Source organism: Gekko japonicus, unplaced genomic scaffold (assembly GCF_001447785.1).
Source record: "Gekko japonicus isolate JY-2015 unplaced genomic scaffold, Gekko_japonicus_V1.1 scaffold428, whole genome shotgun sequence".
Taxonomy (NCBI): Eukaryota; Metazoa; Chordata; class Lepidosauria; order Squamata; family Gekkonidae; genus Gekko; species Gekko japonicus.
This window is the reverse complement of record NW_015165842.1, coordinates 159,844-166,453: the sequence shown is the minus strand read 5'-3', so window position 1 is coordinate 166,453 and position 6,610 is coordinate 159,844.

The window sequence follows — 6,610 nt, the reverse complement described above, 5'->3', positions numbered from 1 at the left end:
CTTACCTTTTACAGCTTCCATTACTTCATTTGTTAACCATGCAGGCCTTTTTCTATACCTATTTATGCCTTTCCTAACCTGCGGTATATATTTTTTCTGAGCTTCTAGGATTTTAATTTTAAAAAGTCTACAAGCTTCCCCAATGGTTTTGACCTTTTTTACTTTTGCTTTCAGTTTCCTCCTCACATGTCCCTTCATTTCAAAGAAGTTACCACTTTTACATTTAAAAGTGGTTGTGTCGCTCTTTTTGGGCAACTCCCTATTTATACAAATGTTGAACTCAATATCTGAGCCTCTAGGATCGTAGTTTTAAATAGTCTCCAAGCTTCCCCAATGGTTTTGACCCTTTCTACTTTTCCTTTCAGTTTCCTCCCCACAAGTTAAAAGTGGTTGTGTCGCTCTTTTTGGGCAACTCCCTATTTATACAAATGTTGAACTCAATAACATTATGGTCACTGTTCCCAAGCGGTGCAATCACTTTTACATCTCTCACCAGGTCTTGGGCGTTACTTAGGACCAACTCCAGGATCGCCTCTCCCCTGGTAGTTCTGTGATCATCTGCTCCGTAGCACAGTCATTGAGAGTGTCTAGAAATTCAATCTCATTTTCCCCAACTTGAACACATATTGACCCAATCAATGTGTGGGTAGTTAAAATCACCTATGACGACAAAGTTATTTCTTCTTTTGATCTGGTGGGCAATAACAAACCCAGTGTTAAGCTTCCTTTTGGGCCCACTATTTCAACCCATAGAATTTCCAGAAGCAAATCCAATTCTTTTACCCTCTCAATCTTACTGGACTGTATACCCTCTCTGACATACAGAGCCACCCCACCTCCAACCCTTCCCCCCCATCCTTCCAATATAATTTATAACCAAGAATCACCTTGTCTTCCTCTTTTCCTGCTCCCTTCAGCTTTTCCTGGCATTGTTGTCATTTCCAGTGACTCTTGCCTTCTCATAATGTGACCAAAATACAATAACCTCAGTTTAACCATTTTAGCTTCTAGGGAGAGTTCAGGCTCGATCTCGTCTAGGGACCACTTATGTGTCTTTTTGGTAGTATCTGTAAAACTCTTCTCCAACACCACATTTCAAAGGAATCTAGTTTTTTCCTGTCAGCTTTCTTCATTGTCCTAATTTCACACCCATACATAGTAATGGGGAATACTATGACATGAATTAACTTGATCTTGGTCACCAGCAACACAGGGATCTTTTTTAGTTCCTTCATGGCTGCTCTTCCCCATTTCAATCTGTTTCTGACTTCTTGGGTGCAGTCTCCCTTTTGGGTGATGATGGAGCCAAGGAGTAGAAAATCTGGAATTATGTCAGTTTCCTCATAATCAGCCTTAAAGTTGTGGAATTCCCCAGTAGTCATTATTTTTGTTCTCTTGATATTCAGCTGTAATCATGCTTTGGCACTTTCGTCTACCCCGGGAGGGCGGGGTAAAAATCTAATGAATGAATGAATAAATAAATCAGTAGTTGTTTCATGTCTTCACTGTTTTCTGCCAATAATGTGTCACATCTCAAACTGTTAATGTTCTTTCCACCAATTTTCACTCCACCTTCATCTAAATCTAATCCAGCGTTCCTCATTATTGTCTTTTACAGTGACTCTTGTCTTCTCATAATGTAACCATGTTCTGCACACAGATTGAAGGGATAGGGAGATAAAATGCATCCTTGTCTGACACCTTTGCCATATTCTGTCCTAACAGCAGCCTCTTGTCCGGAGTATAGATTGCAAATTTTAAAATATCAAATGCTGTGGCATACCCATTTCCTTTAAAGCCAGTCGTAGCTGTTCATGATCCACACAGTCAAAAGCTTTGCTGTAATCTAGGAAAAAGCTGATTTTCTTCTGAAATTCTCTCATAAGCTCCAGTAACCAACATAAATTTGCAGTGTGATCTCTAGTGCCCTCTTCCCTTTCTGAATTCAGCAAACAGCTGACATTTCCAGTTCTATATATGGTAACTGTCTTTGTTGTAAGATTTTGAGCATCAGTTGCTTGCATGAGAAATTAATGTGATGGTCCAAGAGTTGCTGCAGTCTTTGACATCTCCTTTTTTGGAACTGGGATGTAAATTGAATGTTTCCAGTCTGTTGGCCATTTTTTGTTTTCCATATTTGTTGGGACAATCTTGTTTAGATTTTGATGGACTCAGTTTCTGTGGCAGGTTGGTCCTTAGGAAAATCCAAAAACAAACTCATATGCAATACCTCTTATTAAGTCCAACCAAAATATCATAACACAGTGTGCAAGCTTTTGAGTTCTCCAGGTCTCTTCATCAGGCTGGAATTTAACCAATGGGCGGGGGGGGGAGAGCATTCACAGTGTAAACTTATGCAGTGTTACTCTGTGACCGCAGCCAGGGATTACTGGAATAATTCCCCTCTGACAAACCATGATTTTAAGGTGTGTTCATCAGTATCTTCCATAGAGTGCTTTGTTGACTTCAGTCAGTTAAGCCAGAATACCAGTTTCTTGGTTCCCACCATTAGTCCTGTTAATCACATTATATTGAAAGAGAGGAAAGAAAACATAATTTTAAATCGTGCCGGATAGAGTTAATGCAGGGACAGGTATCATCCTGCATTATTGCTGTACTGCTGTGGGTCCAAAAGGTGGTTTCTCGTGAAAGTTCACCTTGAGAAAAAGGCACAAACTTTCCAAGAGCTATATTTGAGTCTCCTAGCACCTTAGAGACCAGACAGATTTTTGGGGTATAAGATTTTGAGAGCCAAAAGCCTTTTTGTCATGAAAGTAGGAATGGAGAGCCTTGAGTCCTCATATTCTGTTCAGATGGTGGGAGGGGTGTTGCAAAGAAAGACGTCACAATGCAGAGGTAAACTGCAAAATGTAATCAGTTTGATTAGGTCAAGGGAGACATGCATAAGGGCAGAAAATTAGCACCTGTAGTGAGATAAGAACCCTGTTTTCCTATTCAGCCCTGGGAGGAGGGGGTCTATTGTTCTGAATCTGTGAGTGAATTAAAGTTCAGCAATCACCCGTTCTAATCTCCTTTTAAAGCTTCTGTTTGGTTCTAATCTCCCCTTGAAGCTTCTGTTTGAGGATTGCCACTCTTGGGTGAGAAATTGAATGTCTTGGAAGAATAAAATATTCTGCTGTTTTTTGAGTGTTGTGATTTTTTTATGTCAGATTTATGCCTGTTTATTCTTTTGCATAGGGACTGCCTTGTTAGTCCGATGTAGAGGTAGAAATGGAAGAGCATTGCTGGGGATTGAATCTAGTACTTCTGCTGTAGACCAACATGGCTACCCTCTGAGACTTTCCAAGACGTTTATAATTAAGTAAATAAAGTACACCGAATGCTAGCTTTAAATTCTCGCTCTTTCAACTTTTTAACATCTTCTGCATCCCCAGCTCACCAGTTCATTTTGCTCCCTTAAAATCCCCCTACCCATTTTGGCTGTGTAATGTATCCATATCAGACCGCGTGCACAGCCATCTCGCCACGCGGTCAGGCAAAGCGACCGAGCTTCGTTCTTAGTAACAGTGGGACAAGCGGATCCTAGCCAGCACCTATTGGCAGGCTAGGCTCCTGGCCGAGAGCCTGTGGAACTCTCAGCCACTGTAAATAGCCAATCACTTGTGTGTGGGTGTGTTTGGGGAGCGGGGTTTGTGCACATATAAACCAGCCTGCGAGCTGGGTACTCTCGTCTTGTTCTGAGCTGAAATAAAGTATGAGAGCTGAAATCACTAGTAAGTCTCAGTACTTTTCAGGCTGTCTCTGTATCATTAGCTGATTGATAAGCCCTGACCTGGGTAGTCTGATCTCGGAAGCTAAGCAGGCTGACCCTGGTCGGTATTTGGATGGGGCACCAAAAGGAATACCAGGGTCGCTATGCAGAGGCAGGCAATGGCAAACCACCTCTGACCATCTCTGACCTTGAAGACCTTATGGATTCAAAACAAACAAACCTTTATTGGCATAACAGCAGCAGCAGCCTTAGGTACAGAGGCGGTAGGCACGCAAAACAGTTAATTCACTACCCCCTTCTGCCGAAAAAGAACTTCTCCTCCTATACGTTCTGTAAAGGAAGTTTGCCACCTCTTCGATGGTATCAGCCCTGTTTGAGGCTAGAAGGTTCATTATCTTACTTTCCTCAGATTTGCCCTTCAGGGTTTGCAGTATAGGGCCAAGGTGATAAGCGCGCATATCCTGGTAAAATCTACAAGTCAGAAGTACATGGTTCGTTCCTTCAATCTCCTTTAGCCCACAGGGAAATTGTTGGGTGATAATGAGATATTGAAAAAATGGTATTTAGCAGAGATAAGATAGTCCAGCAGAGCCAGAGTAAGATAATTCAGACTGAGAGTCCATGTGTGATTAAAATATAAAGTTTTTACTAAATTCTAGCATGGGAAGGGTAACTGGGATGAAAATAACAGCAGAGCATAATCGGCTACATCCTTACTCTACAAAGACAAAACTAGAAGAGAGAGATTATGGCTACTCTTCTTCTTCTTCAGAATACCAAAGAAAGATGGGAAGAGAAGCCATAAAATGGTAATACACCTTGACACTTTAGTCCCAATCAAATTCCTAGATCAGGGAGAAAATTCCCGGGCTTTCTATAGCTAAAGAACATTAGTTACATGAGAAATATGTGACTTCCTGTGAGTAACAAACAAACATTTAACCCCAGATATACTGAGTGTTTTCAACTTATAATACCCAAAAGACATAACCTATACAGGAATGGTATTTTTTAAAATCTCCCATATAAAACAGCTGAGGGGAGCACATTAAAACGGGCCAGCGTGAATATACCTTATGGAGTCACCATTAAATCGGTTGCAACTTGATGGCAAAAAACCAAAAATCCCGTATAACTTCTGATGACACATCTTTATCTGCTGATATCACATCTTTATCCCATTCTTTATCCAAGGAGCTCAGGGTGGCATATATGGTTCTTGCCTTTTCCATTTTATGCCCACAACCACCTTGTAAGGTGGATCAGATTGAGAGAGACTGGCCAGAGGTCACCCAGGAAGCTTCATGGCAAGTGTGGCCGACGTGACCCAAGTGCTCCCCATTCAACGCTCTAACCTCTATACTGCACATTCACTGGTACAAACAAAGATGTTTTTCCTGTCCTAAAAAATACTATTTCTCTTCTTGGAATTCTGAACAGCTAGTCAAATAGAGTAATTTGTTTACTTTGCCGCCATCCTGCTTCACCTCTGCTTATTCTTCTTTGTGAGGATCCAGAGTATGTAGTGGTTAGAGTGCAGCAATAGGACCTAGGAGATCAGCTCAGATCCCTCCTGTCTGCCAAGAAGCTTGCTGAGTAAGTTACACTCTCTCAGGCTGACCTATTTTACAGGATTGTTGCAAAGATAAAATGCAAAAAGCAGAACCGTCCCCCTACACTCTGGAAACCCTGGCTCTTTTTGCTGAGCGGTAAGGATCCTGAGAGTCAATCCTAGAAGAAATCAGCCCTGACTGTTCCCTGAAAGGCCAGATACTGAAGCTGAAGCTCAAATACTTTAGTCCTTTCCGCACTTGGATCTCATCCCTGGTTTTAGCAGAGTTCAACTCGTGACACAATACCTTGCATTTATCCCTGGTTATAACAGCATCCGTTTATCCCGGGACAAGGGTGGGGCGAAACCGGGGTGACCTCAATGTAATGTGGAAACAAAAAAAAATACCCTGAGATAATTACAGGGGTGAACTCAAGTGTAGTGTAGAATGTAAGTTCGGGGATGGGGTTGAACCAGGATTTAAAGTCTAGTGCAGAAAGGACCACCAAATGAGAAGGGAGCACTCACTGGAGAAGACCCTGATGCTGGGAAAGATTAAAGGTAAAAGAAGAAGGGGACGGCCAAGGATGAGATGGTTAGACAGTGTTATCAATGCAACGAACATGAAATTAAGCAAACTCCAGAGGACAACGGAAGACAGGAGGGCCTGGCGTGATGTGGTCCATGGGGTCACGAAGAGTCAGACTCGACTGTGCGGCTGAACAACAACAAGGATCCTCAGTTTACTCTAGCAACTACAAAATTGGTCACAGTCCTTTTAGCCCTTGAGTAAAAAAAAAAAGCAAGTATCTTCTGCTGCTCAAGATTTGTAGATCAATGAGAAGAAGAAGAAAAAAGACAGAAGCTTGTTATGGCAGACCCTGTCCACTTAGAGTCAAGATTTTCCCTCTGTATTTTCTTTTGTGTCCCTTCACTGACTGAGAAGCCCTGGTAACGTGTATTCTTCTCTTTAAAGTAGCTTTAGCGGTCCCACCGTGTGTCAGTAATATGTAATGGCTATTTTCTCAGCCCCAGGACCTGAGGGAAGGGGAAGGGCCTCCATTTAACTTCAATGACAACATGGCACTTGAGACTAAGGATCCCAAGTCCCCCCGGGGGGCGGGGAAAACCCTGCCCCAGAGGCCCATTCCCCGGCGCCGGCGGATTGGGCCCCTGGGGGAACTCCTCCCCAACGTGTGCGTCACCAGGAAGTGACCCGGGCACGCTGGGGGTGGGGCCACGGCCATACTAGGGAAAACTATGGTTTTCCCTTGTATGGTCGTGGCCGCGCCCCCAGCGTGCTCGGCATCATAACGTCACTTCCT